The 21,118-nt window shown below is 46.2% G+C and overlaps 1 protein-coding gene across 1 annotated transcript in view; it reads left to right on the forward strand.

Annotated features, from left to right (window-relative positions):
- The first annotated feature begins 5,238 nt into the window (after positions 1–5,238).
- Positions 5,239–21,118, forward strand: part of LOC111148082 (stonin-1) — a 43,674-nt gene continuing 27,794 nt past the window's right edge. The window contains exon 1 of the mRNA XM_022504475.1: positions 5,239–5,285. The gene's annotated coding sequence lies outside the window, so the exon portion shown is untranslated. The remainder of the gene's footprint in view (positions 5,286–21,118) is intronic.

The following is a 21,118-nucleotide window of genomic DNA, read 5'->3' on the forward strand; positions in this document are numbered from 1 at the left end:
CACTATGAGGAAAAGATAAATGACCATCTGATTAGCTCCTTATAAACTTAGGCTTTCCAGCTCCTACCAGGCCTTCAGTGTTCTGTGACAGTCCTTGTGGCATTTCTAGTCTGTTTCTATGCCTCCTTTGGAGGGTTTGAGCCACAGAAGTCCTTCCAGTGACTGCCTTATCCCTCTCCTTGCCACTGCAGCCCACCTCTCAAGACATGTCTCTTCTCTCTAGGCCTTTTAGGGCATGGAAAGTGCAAAGTGAGAGGTGATTCTAGTCTAGAACAGAATTGGGACTTAGAGATAATTGCCTGAAGTCCATGTAGGAGTGAAACAAAAAAGGAAAAAAAGTCTTTAATCATGCACTGCTTCCTGGGGAAGATGGAGTTTTCATAACTTACTGAAATGACACATCCTACTTCTTCCTCATGATGTACTACTGCCTGCTCATTGTTGAAAATTTGGAAAATGAAGAAAAGTATCAAGAGCATACATTTCAGTAGAGATTCAGCTATTAACATTTTTGTTTATCCCTGCTTTTTTCATGCATGTGAAAAGATGCATGTTTTTAATCAAAACTGGGATTATATGAAATTCCAAGTGAAGAAAAAAATGTTCTTTAATAGAAAGGGGATAGTGGTTGGTTAGCCGGCTGCACAACTCAAGGGGGCACTGTTCACCTAAGCAGCCCTAGCTAAGACCCTCCAGGCACAGCTTGGGAAACTGATGCACAGCATGTGCTTGTTCTTTCATTTTAAACACCATCCCTCATTATGTTGTATCATTATAAGCAATACTGTTCACCTTTCAGGCTGATAAAACTGGATTCTCCAGTGCTTTTGGTAAGAAACTAAGTCTACCATAAGTTAAACTAACAGATACTTTTAATAACATGACCACTTTTCAAATTCATTATCTGTTAAAACAAAACAAAACAAAACAAAAACAGCATTAAACCTGGAAGTTGCTTCCAGCTTTTATAAGCCTTCAAACTCCTCTGTAATTTTAACATATGAAGAGAGCAACTTAGTTGGTGATGGCTAAGAAACCATCTGGCAGAGCCACCCTGACGAGAAGGTATCTGTTCTGTGCTCAGCTAAGGGTCATGTCCTCGGACACCATGGTGATAAATGGAAAGCTTGTCAGTAGATGGTTGTCTGTGCCTTAAATTTTTAAGCAGTTTAGTAATTAGCTCCAAATTAGGAAATTAACTGGCAATGAAAGCATTAGAGCAGGAAAACCCATTATAGCTCTCCCAGATCTTTGAAAGAAAAGGCTATTGAGCTTCAGAATAACTGTTTTCCTAAGGAGAGGATTAGAAGAATTGACTCCTGGTGGAAACAGGCTGGGGCTGTTGTCTTGTTTGTGGGCACAGGGGTCTCAAAGGCACCTCCCCAACTTTGAACCTTTGTTTTACCAGAAGCTTTAACCTGAACTCAACCCCACTGCTCCCTAAACACTAGTGGAATAGCTGAGTGGTGACATACAGTAGGTCCGGGAATAGAAACCAAACAGTTCAGTTAACTAACAAAGAACAAAATGTCACTCAGGGCTTGCTCAGATGCTAAGGAAGATTCACCCTCTCTTCAGCTTTCTTTTATTTCTTCAGAGCACCTGTTCTGTTAAACTCTCAACATACCTCATGCAGTCATCATACTGCGTGTGGTCTCCCTGAGCAGCTACAGATGCCGTGAGGCACAAGCCATGCTTTTATCCGTACTTTCTCACAGTGCCTAGCAGCATGTTTTGTAGCAGGTGGCCCATAAATACTAATTGGATACATTTCAGGAAGCAGGCCGAGGGACTGGCCAACTTTATAGCTCAAGCCACAGCTAAGAGTGTCCCATCCCCAGAATGAAGGATAGCCAGCTTTGGGGCATTCATTCTGACGTAAGTGATTATTCCTGTGACTATCATTGACTTTGATTGACATTCTCAGTGAAGATGTGTTTATCTCTGGAAATTTCTATTCAAAGAGTATTCAGGTTTCCTCATGGAAAAAGTTGTTTAAAAATCTTGTGTTCTTCAAACCAGGTCACAATGCATGATGTATGTAAAATGGTGATTCCCACCCCCACCATTTCATTTTCACTTTTGTTGAAGCCATCCACAGAGTAATATTTTTTTGAATACAATTTTCCAAAAGCCCTCCCTCTCTCTTGAATGAATGTTGTAATATAAAGAGATTTGTAAAGTTTTTTAGAGAGGAATGTTTTTATCAAGCTTTTAGGGCTAAGCTTGTCCTAAATCTGAAATCCTGACTTTTCCCAACCATGCCCCTGCTGGCAATTCTGCAAACTGGTTTGAATTTATATTAATGAATCCTGACTGTTTCAGCTGATTTGAGTTTTGTGGAATTCCAAGTTAATCTACTAGGTCATATCTGCAGACACTTTGGGGACTCTTTGTTAAACAGCATGGAAGTTTTCAATGATTTCTGTGAAAAGGCTGCCAGGAAAAGAAAAACTGTTGATAAAAAGGAGAATGGGGGGAGGTGCGCCTGGGTAGCTCAGTGGGTTAAAGCCTCTGCCTTCCGCTCAGGTCATGGTCCTGGGGTCCTGAGATCAACCCCACATCTCATCGGGCTCCCTGCTCAGCGGGGTGCCTGCTTCCTCCTCTCTCTATCTGCCTGTCTCTGCCTACTTGTGATCTCTCTGTCAAATAAATAAATTTTTTAAAAAAATCTTAAAAAAAAAAAAAAAGGAGAATGAGTTAGTCTGAGAATCTACTTGTTACAGAGCCAGGAAAAGAACAGGAAGTGGAGTAAAATGGGCTAACAGCTGGTGATGGAGGGCTGTGGTGGCTTAGCTAGTGAGGCCAGGATGAGCTGTTTACCACCAGATTTGGATACAAAGGGGTAATACCAGAAAGGAGTCTTTGGAAACAAGTGGTGGAGTTATAAGAAAAATCTGCATGTGTGAAAGTGGCCCCCCTTGGGGCAACAGCTGAGTCACACAGAAAGGGGAGGAATAGTCCCTTGTGAAAAGATAAGCAGTTTCAACAAACTATATTTGGTCTTTAGAAAATTATGGGCCTGTAACACGTCAAAGTTTCCAAAGAGATTTCTTTCGCCAGGTGGGCAACCCACTAATCAAAGCCATACTACACTTACTCACAGGTGGTTGAATTAAAAAGGTGCACTCAGAACTCTATTTAAATACAGTGACGACTGCCATTTGTCAAGTGTCTTGTTTCCTGTATGAGTCCTTTCTCAAGCTGTTACCTGGGCATTTCCTGAGATGGGCTGGCCTCTGCAGAGGGCCTCTTGGCTCGCTCACAGGACAGGAGGTTCAATGTGGAGACAGCCAGAATGCTTAGGGTCAAGGCACCTTTTTCTTCCCTTCCTCTGCTTCCCTCTCCCTTTGTTCTTGCTCTGCACCTCTCTCAGCTCCTTACCAGAAGGCTGACTTGGGGTCATTACCTGTCTGGTCCACAGAAGACTCTGAAAAGCTGCCCATCAGTTGACTTCCTGTTCTCTCTTTTGCCCTTCTTCAACCGTTGACCATCACTGAGACAGTAGCTGGAGGACTAGGGAAAAGAGGAGGACCCAGTCCCTTTTTCTGTTCGTTTTAAGCCTAAACACAACTAGAAATTTTATCTGAGGATAAAAGTATCCTAAATAGAACCCAGTGGTGTGACTTCAGGCACCCTTGTGCCCTGTCTGAATGTGGCTTCAGGCTGGTGGTTGAATAAGACACTGAATATCTTTTTGGTCTGACCAAGGAACTCCACCCAAGGTCAAAAACAAGCCTAAATGAGTACTTACAAGAGAATCCCTTGCAAAGGCAAGCAGGTGTCATCGGGGTTCCCTCACTCCATCCCTACCACCCAGGTGTGGCACTTCAGGTTCACATGTTCACCTGGACCTTTTAACTCCTCCCCTCCGGTTCTTTCTTCCCAGATACTTCAGTCACTATGCTTCAGTCGCCATTTTGAGTTCACAGGATTTATTGCTACCCACTCTATTCCAGGCTCTGGGAATAAAAAAGCGAATAGGACACCACCTGAATCAAAATATTCCTTTGCTTTAAAATGTTCACAGGTTTCCTATTTTCTGCTGGTTCCACCTTCCCATCCGAACAGTTCCCACCTCCTCTAAGCTTTCCAGTCTTGCCAGTCTCTTAAGCACTAGGCCCAGGGCCTGGAATGGCCTCTTTTCTCTCCACTGAGTCTGTTCAAACCCAGTCCAAGCCTCCCATCCTGGGCTTGGACATCCCTCCAGGATAAAAGGCACAGGCAGATCTCCTGTCATTCTGACTGGCTCCCAGTGAGTCAGCCCCACTTAATGCAAGAGGCTGAGATGCCAAAGGACTTGCTTTGGAGTCAACTCCTAGCAGGTGATGGAGTAGGGACTAGAAGTCACTCTCCAACATCTCCTGGGAGGACAGCTCCCCTTCTCTTCTGTACTCTGCAGGCAGCACACAGGAAGCATCTGTCAGTAGTCACCTCTTGCCCCATCCACACAGCCTGGCCCTTCAAAGGCCATCCAGTGGCCTCCTCCTAGGTACTGACTCACCCAGGAAGCTGAGGTTCTGTCTGTGCCTTTCATCTTACCTTGACCAGGGCTGGTCCCATCTGAAGGGAAAAGAGGAGACACTCAGTAGAGGCTTCAAAAGTGATTCTTTGGTTCTCCTAATTACAAGAGAAAAACCAAACAAAATAAAAAACCTCTCAACAAAGCAATGAGGAAAGCATGACCACAGAGATTCCCCTACTGCACCCCCCCCCATCATCCCACCATACCACCACCCAGAGATGATGACAAAGGCCCAGAAGGTGCAGGTTGGCTTCAGATCTGCCAAGGGTCCCAGACATCTACTTCAAGGGGGGTGTCCTATACTCATATACTGTATGTAGCTCAAATAAATTCCTCCCCACCAACTTCTGCGGTAGGGAGCATGCTCTCCCTGTCCTGTGGGCCCGAGACTCAAGAGAAGGAAGACGCGCCAGAGGGAAGAGAATGTTGAATCAGACACCAGAAGGACTTTGGGGGGAATCCAGGGCAGGAAAGAGGGAGTGAGGAGAGAAGGGGGACCGGCAGAGAACGGGGCGGGGGTGGGGCAGCGACCGGAGTATCTGCGGAGTGGCTGCCCCCTCCCGGCTCGGCCACTCCTGCAGGCTCCAGGCCCTCCCCCCCCCTCCCCGCTTCTCCGCCTCCCCCTCCTCCTCCCCCTCCTCCTCTCTCTTCACCTCTCCCCCCTCCTCCTCCCCCTCCTCCTTCTCCCCCTCCTCCTCCTCCTTCTCCTCCTCTGGTGCGGATGGCGGCGGCCAGAGTCGGAGCCCCAGCGGCGCTGCCCGTGAGTGACCAGCCCCAGGGGACAGTCGGGGAGGCATGGGGATCCCCCTTTCTAGGCTGGGGCCACCCCCACTTGGCTGGGAAAGTTTGCGGGCGGGAAGCTCAGGGGCCCCGGGTCGCGGGCATCTCCCGGGCTCGCTGGGCGCCCTCAGCTGGCGCCCCATCTCCCTCCCTCCGCCCCTATCGCCTCCAGAGGTGTCCCACGCGGGCCCGGGCCGGGCTTCCCCTCCGCACCGCTGCCCTGCGGCCGCTGGGACCTGGGTCCGGCTCTAAAGAGATAGAAAACTCAAACAGCAAAGAAAAGAACCCAGACAGGCTTCCGAGGGCGGGGGCCGGGGGCTCGCACAAACCCGCGCGCGGTCCGGGCCTCCCCGACCTGAGTCACCCTCCCTCGGGGGCTCTGGATCCCCCCACCTCGGGACTCTCACCTGCCTCGTTCCTGGCTTGGTTCTTCGCGCTGCTGCCCCTCCCCCGCCCCTTCCCTGCGAGGCTCTGGTCCCCCAGCCTCCGGCCACAGCTGGTGTCTCCATCGCGGCTGCACCCGGTAGCTCCAGTAGGCGATGACCCCAGACGAGGGGCCGCAGCCGCGGGAGCCCCCCACACTTGCCCCAACATTTCCTGCAGGAATTACGTTCACTGGAATTTGGTGTTGGGTCCCCGGGACTTACAAACTCTACCTTGTGGGTCCAAGAGGAAATTAAAATATATCCCTCCTTAGGATTTTACTATTTCTGTCGGTTGGACAGTTTCGGGCTTTTTGTTTGTTTGTTTTTTAGCCTTTCCAACTCTCCTTTCTTCCAATAATGTCACTTTATGTACTTAGCCTTTCTAATTCCGAAAAAAAAAAAAAAAACCCCAGGAAAAAATTAAAAGAGGAGATTTTTAGAAAAGGAGTGCTGGCTAAAAATAGTGAGCAGAACCTGATCTTTGGAAAATAAGGACTTCATTCCACACTTAAGTGTTGTGGGAGATGGGAGTTCAGTTCGGCTTGTTTTCAGACTGCCCCAAACAGACTGTTGGCCTCCCCCAGGCCAGAAGTTATAATTTGCCTGACAGAAACCTCCGTGTTTGTTGGCATTCCCCAGCCTGGCGTGGGCGCTCTGCGTGTCTCTCCCGCTCTCCAGCAGGCTCTCCATTTCTCTCTCACCTCCCCCACTCCCACTTTCCCATAAACAGTTGCAAAGTCAAGGCAGTGGAAGAGGCTAAAATGAGCAGGACCACAAAGAAAAAAACAACCTCCTTTATTTCATTACTGAGGCTGTTGCTTTAGCTTGCTTATGATTGGGTGGAAGAATGTTTAGTTCATTTGTGTGGTTTTAGGTCGGTTCTCATTATGGCTGAATCAGTGTTTCCATGACAGGCTTAGTTCTCTGGGTGTTTAGAAGGAGCTTGTTAATTCTCAGATGGGTCTGGACAGATCAAGTCTGGAATGTGGAGGTTTTTTGTTTGGTTCTGTTTTAGGAATAGAACTGGGTTGATATGGCAAGCCTCCGCCCACTCCCTCAGAACTGGAGGGACATGCGAGGGAGCCCAGTTGAGGTTTGTATCCATATGACTAAGAAGTAAGAGTTTTCCTGAGAAGTGAGATGTGTGAGCAGGATCACAAGGGGTATTGAACTTTTATTGTTTTTAGGGAGAAAGCTCTCCTCCACAACTTTAGCCATTCCTGTTTCCTGTATGAGCACTAAATGTGCTTGTAACAAATGTGTTGGATCAGGCGCTGAGCAACCTGTCAAAACAGGGCAAGGTATTAAACTATTTGAAAATAAAATTCTTTATTTTCTTTATATAAAATTTTATATATTTTTATAAATTATATATATAAATTTTATATTTTTATAAAATATATAAATTTTATATATTTTCTTTATATAAAATTCTTTATATTCTTTATTTATAAAGAAAAAAATTCTTTCTCTCTCTTTCTTTTCTTTTTCTTTCTTTCTTTCTTTCTTTCTTTCTTTCTTTCTTTCTTTTTTAGATTTTTATTTATTTACTTGAAAGAGAGAACTCTGGCATGGGTGGCAGGGGAGGGGGGAGCAGAAGGAGAGTGAAAGGGACAAGCAGACTCCCCACTGAGCATGGAACCTGACTGTGGGGTGGTCCATCCCAGGACCTGAGATCCTGACCTGAACTGAAGTTAGCTGCTTCCTGAGTCACCCTGAACCCTGGAAATAAAGTTTTCTTTTAAAAGAATTTTTATTTTAATTGGAAATAAAGGAGTTTAGTTTAAAAAGGATGTAATTCATTTTTCTCCACTGATTCAGTTTGACAGTTCTCCATTATTTTGAGTTAGTAAGGTTTTGTGATGGTCTCAAAACGTCATTGATAAGGAACTGTTGTTGACTTTCATTCCAGTAGAAAGCCTGTATGTTTTGAACTGGTTTGGCCCTTTTGCTTAGAAAAACAATGCACTCAGATAAACATCTTTTGTCTCTTCCTCTTCCTGAGATTTTTTAAATAGAGTATTTAATGCTCTAGAAGTCGGCCTTATGCTGTGGGGAAAGAAATTGCCTTTCAGCCTCGTTTAGCTTTTGCGCCGCTTCAGGGAATCTTGTGGAACTGGGTGGTTTGCCATGTAGCTCAGTAGGCTAATCTGCGTGAGGGCTGCGATGCAGGCCAGTTAAGGGAAGGCCTAGGAGCAGGTCATCTGCGTGGTAAGAAGAAGCTGCATCCCCAGTTAGCCAATAGGAAACAGCCACTTGTCATCTGGAGAGGTAGAGAGGTTGCAAATACATGAAGTGTAAGGTCTGCAGAGTGGAAGGGAGGGCAGGGATTGTTAAGAAGTAAAATAACCCAAACGATGTGGCCTTTCAAAATCATGTTATATGAGAATACTGAATTACATAGAACATGCTTCGGGTATGGTGTTAAGTTTTGAAAGCAGGTTATGAAATAGAAAGCACTGTAATCTCACTCTTTGCAAATACATCCAGAAAATACTGGAATTAGACACATCCAAGTGGATGGTAGGATTAGAGGTGCTTTTGAGTTTTTTTTGTGCTTGCCAGTATTTGTCAGATTTTTTGCAGTAGGAATAGCTAACATTTATTGAGTATAAAGCACTTGCCTATGGTGTTTCATTTTAAAACTCTGTGAGGTAATGCTGTTCTTACTCTCATGAAACAATTATTCTTATGCAACTAAAATAAGAGATGTAACTCGCCAGGGTCGTATAGCCACTACATGCTAGAATCCGATCTTGAATTCAGGTCGGAGCCCAAAGTCTATACATCTCAATCACTACTGTCTACCGTCTCCCAGCCATGTACTCTTCATAGGGTTTTAATTATAAGGAAAAAAAAACATATAGAAAAGGGAAGGCAAAGTATTTGTGCTTTAGTAAAAACTGATATTTTGGTTAATTGTAAAATGTCTCTGTCTTCCCTTTTTTCTGTCCTTCATTATCACTTCTCTTTGGAAGTCCTTGGGAATTGCTCCAGACTTAGCCAGCAGTAGCTCACCTGCCCTTGGGAGCCAACTGTACCCACAAAAGCTATCCCAAATTCACTGGAAGCTTCCCAGGCAGCCTGGAGTTCTAGGAACCCCATGGGATTCAGGGCAGTCCTGGTAGAAGGCAGAATTTTTAAAGTAGATCAGGCAAATTATGTCTTCAGAGCTCTGCCAGTATGGGGTTTCATTGTTCTTGGCATTGTCAGGGGAGTGTGATGGGTGGGAAGACCCAGGGGAATTTCCCAGGCTCCCGTTTGCCTATGTGTTACATGAATGTGTCAGGGTGGACAGGTTGAGGATTTACCGTGGAACAGGAAAGAAAGAGCACAACTATTACCTCTTGGTGCTTATTATTATAAAGCACAATAAGCTTTTTTTTTTTTTTTTTTTAAGATTTCATATATTTATTTGACAGAGAGAGAGAGAGATAGCGAGCACACAAGCAGGGGGAGCAGCACAGGGAGAGGGAGAAGCAGGCTCTCCACTGAGCAGGGAGCCTGACTGAGCCTGGGATCAAGACCTGAGCCAAAGGCAGGTGGGTCATGAGCCCCACAATAAACTACTTTGTGGAAGCTTGGCTATGTGGGTGATCTAATGCATTGGCAAAATGAATTGATTTAGTGGAGGTGGAAATATTTAGTGTAAATGATTCTAGGGGTAGTCTGGGAAAAAATGCCCATATCCTGTAACAGCATGTACCCTCACAGCAGCCAGGCCCCCAGAGTTCATCTTATCCATCCTCCTCCTGGAAAATACCTAAAGATCCCCAGAAGCTTAGACCTTCTTTTTTTTTTTTTTTTTTTTTTTTAAACACATGGTCATTCAAAGAACACACCTTAAGTAGGAGGCTTTATCTCTTCTCTTCTTCATGGAAGAGATTCTAGAAGGCTGATGCTTCTAAATAATTGTTGGGAAAAAAATGGAAGAGTCAAGGACTTCTTTGTCAGATTATCATACTTGGACCGATGTCCCAGATCTTGGATCCACTTCACTACGTGGGGAAGGTCTTTCTGGTCTCATGATCAGGAATGGCTCTTGCGAGCAACTTGGCTGTTTTGTCTTATGGATGCTGTGACTCCTTTAATAGACCGTTTCTCGTTTCTTTTTGGCCCATAGGAAGCACAGAGCCAACTTAGTGGCCTGCTTTTAGCATGTCTATAGGGTATTATTAGACACCTTGTATTTTCTGCCTGTACTCTTCCTGCAGTCCCACTTTTCTCACCTACTTTATAGGCACCCCTCAGAGATACTGCAGATTTGGTCCTGGACCACTGCAGCAAAGTGAATATTGCAGGGGCTTCTGGGTGGCTCAGCTGGTTAAGCATCTGACTTTTGGTTTCAGCTCAGGTCATGATCCCAGCTCAGGTCCTGGGATCAAGCCCTGCATTGGGCTCTGCACTCCGAGTGGAGTCTGCTTAAGATTCTCTTCTCCCTCTGCCTCTCCCTCCATGCTCTCTCTTTCTCTCTCAAAATAACTAAATATAATCTTAAAAAAAAAGTGGATATGGCAGTAAAGGGAGTCAGATGAATTTTTTGGCTTTCCCGTGCATAAAAATGTTATGTTTACACTATACTGTACTTTATTAAGATACAATACCATTACTTCTAAAAAAACAATGTACAAACCTTAATTAAGAAAATTCTTTATTGCTAAAAAATGCTAACCATCATCTGAGCTTTCAATGTGTAAATGTGTAGTAATCATTAATCACAGATCTCCATAACAAATGTAATTATAACAAAAAAGTTTTGGGGCACCTGGGTGGCTCAGTGGTTGGGGCCTCTGCCTTCAGCTCAGGTCATGATCTCAGGGTCCTGGGATCGAGTGCCGCATCGGGCTCTCTGCTCTGCAGGGAGCCTGCCTCCTCCTCCTCTCTCTCTCTGCCTGCCTCTCTTCCTACTTGTGATCTGTCTGTCAAATAAATTAAAAAAAAAATCTTAAAAAAAAAAAAAAGTTTGAGGGGCACCTGGGTGGCTCAGTTGGTTGAGCATCCAACTCGATTTTGGATCAGGTCATGATCTCATGGGTTGTGGGACTGAGTCCCACATCTAGTCCCCTGCTTAGCAGGGAGTCTGCTTGAAAATTCTCTCCCTCTGCTCCTCCCCTCACTTTCTCTGTCTGTCAAATAAATGAATAAATCTTAAAAAAATAATAATGAAAAAGTTTGAAATATTGTGAGAATTACCAAAATGTGACACAAGGACATGTGAGCAAATGCCGTTGCAAAAATGGTGCCGACAGACTTGTTTTATGCAGGGTTGCTGCCAACCTTCAATCTGTAAAAATACAGTATTTGCAAGGTGCAATAAAATGAGGAACGCCGGTGCATTGTTTTGTTTTATTTATTCAGTGCAGTTCGGAGACTTCTACTTTGGACATCCCACTTCTTCCTTCTGAGTTCATTTTTCTTCATGTGAATTTTGAAGTTCTTTCTTGAAAGGGCTTTGGTAAACTTGAAAGTATTGATATTCCTGAAGATGCCTTTATTTTGCTCTTACAAAGGAGAGTTTGAGTGTAGAATTTTTTAGACTCACGATGATTTCCCCTGAGTACTTGGAAGATATTACACCATTGTCTTCTTGCATCTGTTGCTACTCCTACAAGTACCAAATAACCTTGGGCAAGTTACCTAATTTCTCTTAGTCTCCTTGTCTATTAAATAGATAACAGTATCCACTTCAAGGATAATTCGGAAGAGATAATGTATGAAAATGTTAGAATAGTGCCTGGCATACAAGGAATCACACGGTAATTGCTAGCACTGACAATTACTTTTATATTTTTTTCAAAAATTTCTTGGCTTCCTTGGAAGCCAAGTTCACATAAACGTTAGTTTGTCTAGTTGGACACAAAGACAAAATCATGTTGGGATTTTTTAAATTGAAATTGCATTCACATTATATTCCAGGGAACTGATACCTTTACAATATTAGGTCTTCCCATTTTCTCCTTTTATTCAGGTGGATGGTGACTTGTGATTTTCCCCTATAAATGTCTTGAACAACTTCCTGTAGGTTTTGTTGATATATATATTTTTTAAAGATTTTATTTATTTATTTGACAGAGATCACAAGTAGGCAGAGAGGCAGCAGAGAGAGAGGGGGAAGCAGGCTTCCTGCTGAGCAGAGAGCCCAACACAGGACTTGATCCCAGGACCCTGGGATCATGACCAGAGTTGAAGGCAGAGGCTCAACCCACTGAGCCACCCAGGTGCCCAGGTTTTGTTGATACTTTAGATGGTATCTTTTTTCTTACTATATTTTCAAATTGGCTATTTGCTGGCTCACAGAAACCTTTCTGATTTGGGGATTCTGGTCTTATATCTAGCATCCCATCTGACTTCTCTCATTAGTTCTAAGAGTCTCTTTCTAGATATTACGGAGTTTTCTCGGTAGACAGTCACAAAATGATACTAATTTGTCTTTTCCTTTTCATTCCTTATGATACCTTATGATCTTCTTCTTGTCTTAGTGTGTTGGGTAGACCCTCCAGTACAATGTTCAATAGTAACATTGATAGCTGACCAGCCAGCATTCTAATTCATATCCGTGTTGAAAGAAAGACTTTGTAGAGAGGTTTCTGTTCGCTTTGATCATGGAGATGGTATTCTCCCTCTGTTGGGCATGTGTGTTTACTTGTGTCTCTAACAGTGCAGACAGATTTATACTGTATGATTCTTTCTATGTGGCTAGCAGCATTTCCTGGAATGTTGTTTGATATCAGCAGAGCCTATTTATAGGAAATGTTTAAGGAAATCTATATAAGCATATCTTTCCCATACCCTCCCAACAAGACCTATTCATTTAAAGAAGCTAAATCAGGGGTGCCCGGGTGGCTCAGTGGGTTAAAGAAACTAAATCAACAAACATCCTTGGCCTTGCCCCCTGGTCCTCTCATCAGCCCTTTGTGATAATGGAAAAGAAGTGGACTCTGGAGTCCAGCAGATCTGGGTTTGAGTTTAAGCTTTGCCACTAACTGGATGTGTGGCTATCTTAGTGTGTTTGGGCTGCTATAACAAAAGTTGATTTCTCGGTTCTGGAGATTAGCAGTCCAAGGTGAGGAGGCCAACGTGGTTCTGGTGAAGACCCTTTTCTGGGTGGCAGACAGCCTTCTTCTTACTATGTGCTCACCTGGTAGGAGGGATGAGAGAGCCCTCTGCAGCCTCTTCTTCTGAGGGCACTGATACCATTCAAGAGAACTCTATCCTCTTGACCCAGTTACCTCCCAAAGGCCTCATCTTTTGATCCTATCACCTTGGGATCAGGATTTCAACATTTGAATTTTGGGAGGGAACACAAACTTTCAGACCACAGCAGTGGCCTTAGGCAGTTCCTTAACATCTCTGAGGCTGTTACCTTCTCTATAGAACAGTGATAACAGGAACCGCCTTAAAAAGTTGTTCTGAAAAATAAATGAGATAACAGGAAATAATAGGGACCAAGTGGTTCCTCTAAGTTGAAGCTCACAGGTGGTGGTCTCCTGTCATCGCCCATCGGCTGCTCTATTTCTTTGAAATCAGGATTGTCCTTCAGACTAATCAGAAAATCTTCTGGGGAGAGGCCATCCGTGTACCTCCTAATAACTTGTGTTTGCTTGGTAATCAGTGTAGATTTCTCTTCGGTAAATTTCCTTAATACCTTGAATCACCAGTTTGATTTTGCTTCTGTACCAACAGTTGCCCTCCCAGCCTGCTGATGGACCTTACTATTATTGACTATCCATGTTGTTCCTTTTGAGCCATGCCCTCCTAACCACAAATATCTCTCTTTGCTTTATTACTGGTGTTCCTGTCCTTCTGAAGATAAAAACTCTTTATTTCCTTATTGAAGATAACATTGTATTTTATTAAAGATTTTTATTTATTTATTTGACAGAGAGAAGATCACAATTAGGCAGAGAGGCAGGCACAGAGAGAGATGGAGGGAAGCAGGCTCCTTGCTGAGCAGAGAGCCGGATGCAGGGCTCGATCCCAGAACCCTGGGATCATGACCTGAGGTGAAGGCAGAGGCTTCACCCACTGAGCCACCCAGGTGTCCAGAAGATAACATTTTAAACGCAGAAACCCCAGAGAGAGTATATAAGAAGTGAATAACAAAATGCCTTCTGGGACTATGTTTTCCCAGGACGGATCATGAAGTTCCTGAGCAATTAAAGTGTCATTGGGGGTGGGGGAATTGATAAGGAAGAGGCAGCCACAGTGGGCAGAACAGAAATACCCTTCAGAGTTTCACAAGACCTAAAGTCTGCCTATTTTACAGCGGCATTTATCTGGGCCCTGTGGAGTCTGTACTTGGCCCAGAGCTTTTCTGCAAGTGTCTTATCAGGAATAATAATGATAGCAATGACTGTTCTTAAGTACAGGAAAAGAGCATCATGAAAACAAAACATAACTGGAATTATGGGGATGTGCTTCCATAGAACTATTTGGAGCACAAAAATAACTTTTCCATTGCAGACCTAAGCCAAGAGTTTCATGGAAGCAACATTGAGCATCTAATTTAAAACAGCATGTCCCAGAAACTCAGACAGGACTGTCACACTGGCCTCTGTGCATCCTTTGGAGAGTGTTTTTCCCTAGCTCAAGGTGACTCCTATTCAGGGCCAATTTGGAGGCGCTAGAAGATGGTAATTGATGCTACAAACCTTGCTTTTCTTGGCCTTGGTTTCCCATTAATACCAACACAGAGAAATGTTTTCAGTCTCACATCTTTCCAGCTGAAAACCCCTTGTGCAGCTCCTGGCCTGTTGCTTGTTTGTGGCCTGAAGCAAAGCCTCATAAATTTCATGAACATACCCCTGGTGGCTGTGGGTTCCTTCAGTGGAAGGTGCCTGGTCATGGTCATTGTAAGTAGCACAGGGGCTACTTCCCAGGTGCTCCTGATTTTCAGAAAATTCTCTTCAGGAACAACAACAACAACAACAACAACAACAAAATAGGGGTTCAGGCGTTCCTGGGAACTGGGCAATAATGTCAGAATCCTCCAGTTCCAAGAAGGCTCAGACTTGCCTAGATGAGCGTTTTTCCTCCCATAAGGAAAGAACTTGTTATTTTAGGCTTCCAATCTCATCCTCTTTATCATTCTTTTGACTCTAAACTCCCAGCGGCAATGGCTCTGTAGCGCACGTGATGGGGTTTACCCGGTTTTAAACAACCCCAGCTTGTCAGGATCTGCCTGCTTCCACCCACACAGCCCCTTCTCCTGCCAGATGTTCTCCGTAACTGCTCACACGTGCCCATCGGCAGGCACACGTGGGCTTCAGCCAGCCTCGGGAGAGTCGCCCTGCGGTACACAGCACCGGTGTGGCCTGCGTGTTGCCGGTCTGGCCAGCGGGGGCGCCTTCCCAGAGACCCAGGAGAGAGCACTTTAGGGGCTACCCCAAGGGCTCTCAGCCTCCTGGAGAATCTCACAGCCTGAGACAGGTGCCGGCTCCTTTACGGGCTTCCTAGCTTGTCTGAGCTCTTTGCCTTCCATTCTTGTGAAGACCTGTTTGGGTTTTTTTGTTGTGTGTTTTTTTCTCTTTTTTTAAAAGATTTTCTTTATTTGACACAGAGAGAGAGAGAGAGAGAAAGAGAGAGAGCATGAGCGCGCGCATGAGCACAGGGAGCTGCAGAGGGAGAGGGAGAAATAGGCTCCCTCCCCTCGCCCCAGCAGGGAGCCCGATGCAGGGCTCAATCTCAGGACCCTGGGATCATGACCTGAGCTGAAGTCAGACCCTTAACTGACTGAGCCGGGAGGTGCCCCTGTATTGTTGTTGTTTTTAATACCATCCCTCTTAGAGCTTTTCTGCTTGTTCTCTTTCCGACCTGTTGCTTGCTTGGACTTGACTCATGTGTGCTTCTGAGCCCCCACCCCCTGCTGATGTACGTGGGGCATGCCGGCAGCCACCACTTACTGTTTGAGGCACCTGCACATCAAGACTGGTCACGGAGCTACAGCTCACATCGCTTTTCCGCCAGGCTGCAGTGGAGAATGGTGACGATGATGTCATTCTGCAAAGCTTTGGGCAACTGGCCCTTGTGCCATGAGAGACGGACATGAAAGGCAATCTCTTCTCTCCTCTCATATTTCGGACTTTAAAACTAAGTGTGTGCAGGCAGGATCCATCACGTTCAACCCTGGTTTCTTTCCTGCATTCTGACTATCACTTCCTGTCTGGTTCCCTGCTTCGGATCTCCCTGCCTTCCAGTCTGTCCTCCATGGTCAGAGCTTTCTTTCTAAAATTCTGATCTAAACCTTTTTCCTTCCTCTAAAGTCTTTCATGGAATCCTATTGCCTGTAGGCTAAAATCAACCCCCTTAGCATATACAGCAGGCCTGTGGCTTCCTCACCTGTCTGCCTCTCTCACGGAGACTTCCGTGGTAAGTCCTGCCTCCAGCCGGGCCCAGCCACCTGCAGGATCAGGCTCTCTCTGCTCCTCTGTTTTTTGTTTTTGTTTTGTTTTGTTTTGTTTTTAGATTTTATTGATTTATTCAACAGAGAGAGAGAGAGAGAGAGAGAGATCACAAGTAGGCAGAGAAGCAGGCAGAGAGAGAGGGGGAAGCAGGCTCCCCGCTGTGCAGAGAGCCTGATGTGGGCCTCGATCCCAGGACCCTGAGATCATGACCTGAGCTGAAGGCAGAGGCTTAACCCACTGAGCCACCCAGGCGCCCCTGCTCCTCTGTTTTTGAGCACACACTCACTCACCTCTCTCCGGTCTGTTCCACCTGATTAATTCTTATCAGCCTTCATGATTCAACTGAGAAGCCCCTCTTCCTGAAGGCTTTTCAAGCTACCAGGCCTGGTGGTTCATTCCCTCGCCATGTGGACGTACGAATACCATTACTCGCACTTACTACCATCACTCTCCCCTGTCTTAAATAAGCATCAGGCTGTGGGTCCCCATAGTACCCTGCATTAGCAAGATGTGGGAATTGTCTGTGCTGGGGTAAGGGACTGTGGCTGTTTTCACTTGTACCAATGTGGTGCGTGGTGTTAGGGATGCTCACTGTGGAGGAGCATGAAGGGATTAATTAATCCATACACACACTGAGTGTTCACACACATCGAGAGGTCGGTCCCTAAGAGAAGCTTAATCCAAATCTCACTGAGAGCATTTGCAAGGCACATAGTAGGTGCTTAGTGAATGTCTGTTGAGTCAAAGAAAGAATGAATGCACATACACGCATTCATTCAATTTACCCCAAAATGTACTGAGAAGAGAGCCACAAGAGAACTTCACTTCCTCTTGACTGCAGTGGAAGGAATGTGGGACTAAACAATCAACGATTAGAGCTTCTCTTTCTGGCTGTGTTACCTGAGTGAATCCTTTTACCCCTTTGGCCCTCTGTTTCCTCCCCTGTCAACTGAGTTGTTAGAATGTTTATTTATTTATTTATTTAAAGATTTTATTTATTTATTTATTTGACAGAGAACAACAGCAAGAGAGGGAACACAAGCAGGGGGAGAAGGTGAGGGAAAAGCAGGCTTCCCGCTGAGCAGGAAGCCTGATGCAAGGCTCCATCCCAGGACCCTGGGACCACGACCTGAACTGAAGGCAAATACTTAATGACTGCGCCACCCAGGCGCCCCTAGAATGAATATTTAATGCCTATGAACATTCTAGATCCCGTCTTCTTAAGAAGGCCTAAAGTCAAATGACCAACTGCTCTCTATGAAGTGGCATGAATTTGGGACTCATTTTTTGGTCTCATTGTGGTCCCCCTTAGCAGTGGGCAGAGGGGCAGAGCCAAGACCCTCTTAGACCAGAGTTTCCCCAAATTGGGTAGGAGGAGGCCAAGACCTTGTTGGAAAGCAACCATAGCTAGGGAGTCATGGCCAGGACGAGATGCTCTGAGCAAGGCAGGGGCAGCAGTCATATCCCATGGTAGTCGGAGGTCAAAGCTGGCCAGAGATCACCAGGAATGAAGCCTTGAAGGGGCTCGAGCATATGCTTTCAGGGGTGTATTGAAAATGCATTCTCCTCTTAGACAAGCCTGTGGGAAGAGCTCGGGCAGGTCATTAAGACCAGCTGTCTCCAGTTGTCTGAGGATGGGTCCGCGAAAAAGTCTTTAGACTTAGCCTGTGTCCCTGCAGAGCATAAGATGGAAGCTAGGAGGAGGTTAATTTGGGGTTAATAGGAGGGAGAAGAGTTTAATATTGTCCAAATGATAACGAGATGAACTCACTTAGAAAGTGATGTGGTCTCCGTTACTGAAGGAGGTCAACGCCAGCTGGGTAATTCCTCTGCAGAGATGTTGTGTTAGAGATTCTTTACTTGTGAAGGTTGGACCAGACGACATTCAGAGTATTTTTTGATTCTGAGAGAGCCTTTGCTTCTCATGTCCTCCCTGAATCTTGTTTGGGGACACACTTTCAGATTTCATAGACCATCCTGCTGTTATGTGGTCTCAGCACACCCCACTGTCCCGGTGACCAGCCTCTGGGAACTCTGCAATCTTTGAATGTCCCCCTCAAAGTGGAGCGCTCTGGATTGGTCGTCATGGGCCAGGATGTGGCCTGACCAGAGCCTCTGGGACATTACACAGTTTTTGAGGGTAGTGGGCGTATGAATTGCTCATCTCTCTCCTCACTCGGAGCTAAGCTGTGGAAGCAAACTGCAGTGAGCCTCGGCTTCTGGTAGGTCTCGTGCCACTGCAGGTGGTAAACAGACCTCACTTCCTTCTGTCCACTCTTCTCTGCCAGAGTTGACTTCACATGTCTCTGTGATGGATCTTCTCATCCGGACACGGACTCTTAGGCTTGGGGGTTACTTTCTGTACTGGGAATTCCTGTGGCCTTCCATCCGGGCCTTCTCAAGTGCCACCCATCTCACCCCAAATATCTTCTTGCTTTGTTTTTTGTTCCTGGTCCCCCTTCCTGTTCCTTTCCCCTCTCTCCCCTCTCAGCTCTCCATGCTCTCTGAATACTACAACATTTCAACTTGTGCAGTGTTTTTTTCTTTTCAGATTCTTTGCCTTCTTGGCATCCTGGTGAAAAGGAATGCGGATGGCTTGTCAGTTCCATTGTGCATAGGAAGACAAATGCCCAGCGAGGTTAAGTGATGCGCTTAATTTCCTGGCAGGGCCAGAGGGGCAGGAACCTGGTCCCCAACCCCCACCCCCCTCGTCCTGGAGCTCCTGCTGCATTTGCTCATGGCGTTAGAGTCCCAAAGAGCATCATGCTATGCTCTGTGTGAGGTCATTGTACCAAAGGAGTTTACCCGGGGTACAATCCCAGGCCTCTAGAGAGTCATAATCAGAGACCACACCGAAGTCAACAAACAAGAGTAAAAAGAATAAAAGAATTTACAGAGTGCTTCATAGTTTTCAAAGACACTTCTGAGTCCTTCCCCTTATGTGATGCTCCCCAAAGCCGTTTGAGGTGGAAGAGCTCTGGTGAGCCTCCTTGTGCAGGGGAGAGTCTTGGGTGGAGTCCAGGCCTGAGGTAGGGGGAGGAGGCCCTGGGCAGACACTGGCTCCTGGTGCACAAATTTTCCCTGTTGTCTTGCTCCACGAAAACCAGGAAAAGGGAGTGATTTGTTTCCCTCTGGTGTCAAAGGCAGTGGAGACCTAGGCTGCAGGACTAGGGTTCTGGGCTTGGCGGCTGGCCCAAGAAGCAGCCTCAGGCCATGACTGGAGGTGGGAGCTGGGCCATGTGGCTGGGGTAGGGGCAGTGGGGCAGACTCTGACCCTGGCAATCAGGCTGGCTCTGGAAATCCCGCAGACTGGAATATAAGGCCGGTGGGAAGGGAGCGTGCAGGCTGGGAGGGTTGTTTGGTAAGAAAGGGGTGAGGCGGGCTGCGGAGAGAGACGGCCTTCTCAGATCTGGTAGATACATCAGTGGGGATTCTGCCATGCAGACAGGCCCTGCTCTCACCAAATGTGAGTCTTCTTATAATCTTGGGGATATGTGGCCATTTCTTCAGCCCGTACCAGCAAGCACCTACTGAACGTGAGAAAATCCCTAACATATTTATAGTTTAGTTCTTCTTACGAGGACTTCCTTTGTATAAGTGTGGACTTATATATCTGCGTATCGATAGCTCTATCATCGCACATAAGTTATTCTTGTGAAGCGCATAACCAAACCATGGGAGTACCAAGTATTTCCCTTCATTTATCATTATGAAACTGAGACCCGAAGAGGTTAATTAGTTTGCTTAAAGCCCCACAATTACTTAGAAGCTGAGCCAAGTTTAAAATCCATGTTTCTTGAACTCTTTTATGGGTGCTTATAACTGTTTTCCCCATGGTAAGCAGTTTCTGACCTTCAAGGTGTAAGCTTTGAAGAGAAATAGAGAACAACACCTTTGTAATTAATGCTCGGGGTTTTGCTTTATCTTTAAAGGCTGGTAAACCTAAATGCAGAGTCGAACCATAATGTGAGCCCATTTGGTTTCAATCCCGGGGGGCATGGGTATGGTTGTTATTCACTCTTTACGTCAACCAGAAACAAGTCATCTTCCTAGATTTGGAATTAACGTCCGTGCTCTGGTGCATCCTGACCTGTGTTCCAGTGGAGCAGTCCAGCAGGAAGGGAGCATTGGGCTTCTTTGGCAGAGTGTCTGTGGGTGAGAGGGAAAGGGTCCTGGTTCAGCCAGCCTGGCCTCTCCTGTAGTGAAGGAAGGTTGCTGTCCTAAAGCTTCCAGGGCTCCTATCTGTGACTCAGCCCCCCTCCCAGTCCCCCACAGCCTGTTAGGGTATAGATCTGAGTTCCTCCAACCCATCCTGCTCCTACAGTGGGCACACGAGGCTCTACTGCCCTGGGCCCTGGGCTCTACTGCCCTGGGCCCTGGGAACCGAGCTTGAGGAGCTGAGCAGGGTGGATCCCTGAGATACCTCGTCCTATTGGCTCAGCCTGATACCCAACACGCCCTTCCAAAGGCCCGCCTTCCCTCAGGTGGAAGTCCAGGGCTGCCTGGGTCAGGGTGGGGCTTTGATGGAGATCCTGTACTTCCCGGGAAGCCCGGCCCTGGCTGTGGAATTTTCCCTGTCAGATCATCCTGCTGCTGCTGCCTCCCCCTTCCCATTCCAGCCAGGAGCAGCCTTTCTGCATTTTCTCTGGCCCAGTTCTTGGCCTGCAGGGAGCCGGTCAGAAACTCTGATATGGCCCAGAACCTGGCTTCAGTGTCAGGAACATTTTTCACTTATCCACCAAATGTTTATTGGCCTATCAGCCTGTGTCAGGGCATGGTGGGGGGCGGGGCGTGCCCAGCCTAGAATGGAGATCCCAGGAGACACCCAGCCTGCTGTGGTGAGTGCTACTGGGAATTGCAGCCTGGATTCCTGGCTGGTCACCTACTCTGGAGGTTAGTGCCCTGTGCTGTGTGTTTGTTTCCGACTTTCCAGCTCCTGACGTCTGCCTTCAGAGGCTTGCTCTGCTGGGCCATGGCTGCTTGTC

The sequence above is a fragment of the Enhydra lutris genome, unplaced genomic scaffold (assembly GCF_002288905.1).
Source record: "Enhydra lutris kenyoni isolate GAN:26980312 unplaced genomic scaffold, ASM228890v2 scaffoldscaffold18, whole genome shotgun sequence".
In the NCBI taxonomy this organism is placed as follows: Eukaryota; Metazoa; Chordata; class Mammalia; order Carnivora; family Mustelidae; genus Enhydra; species Enhydra lutris.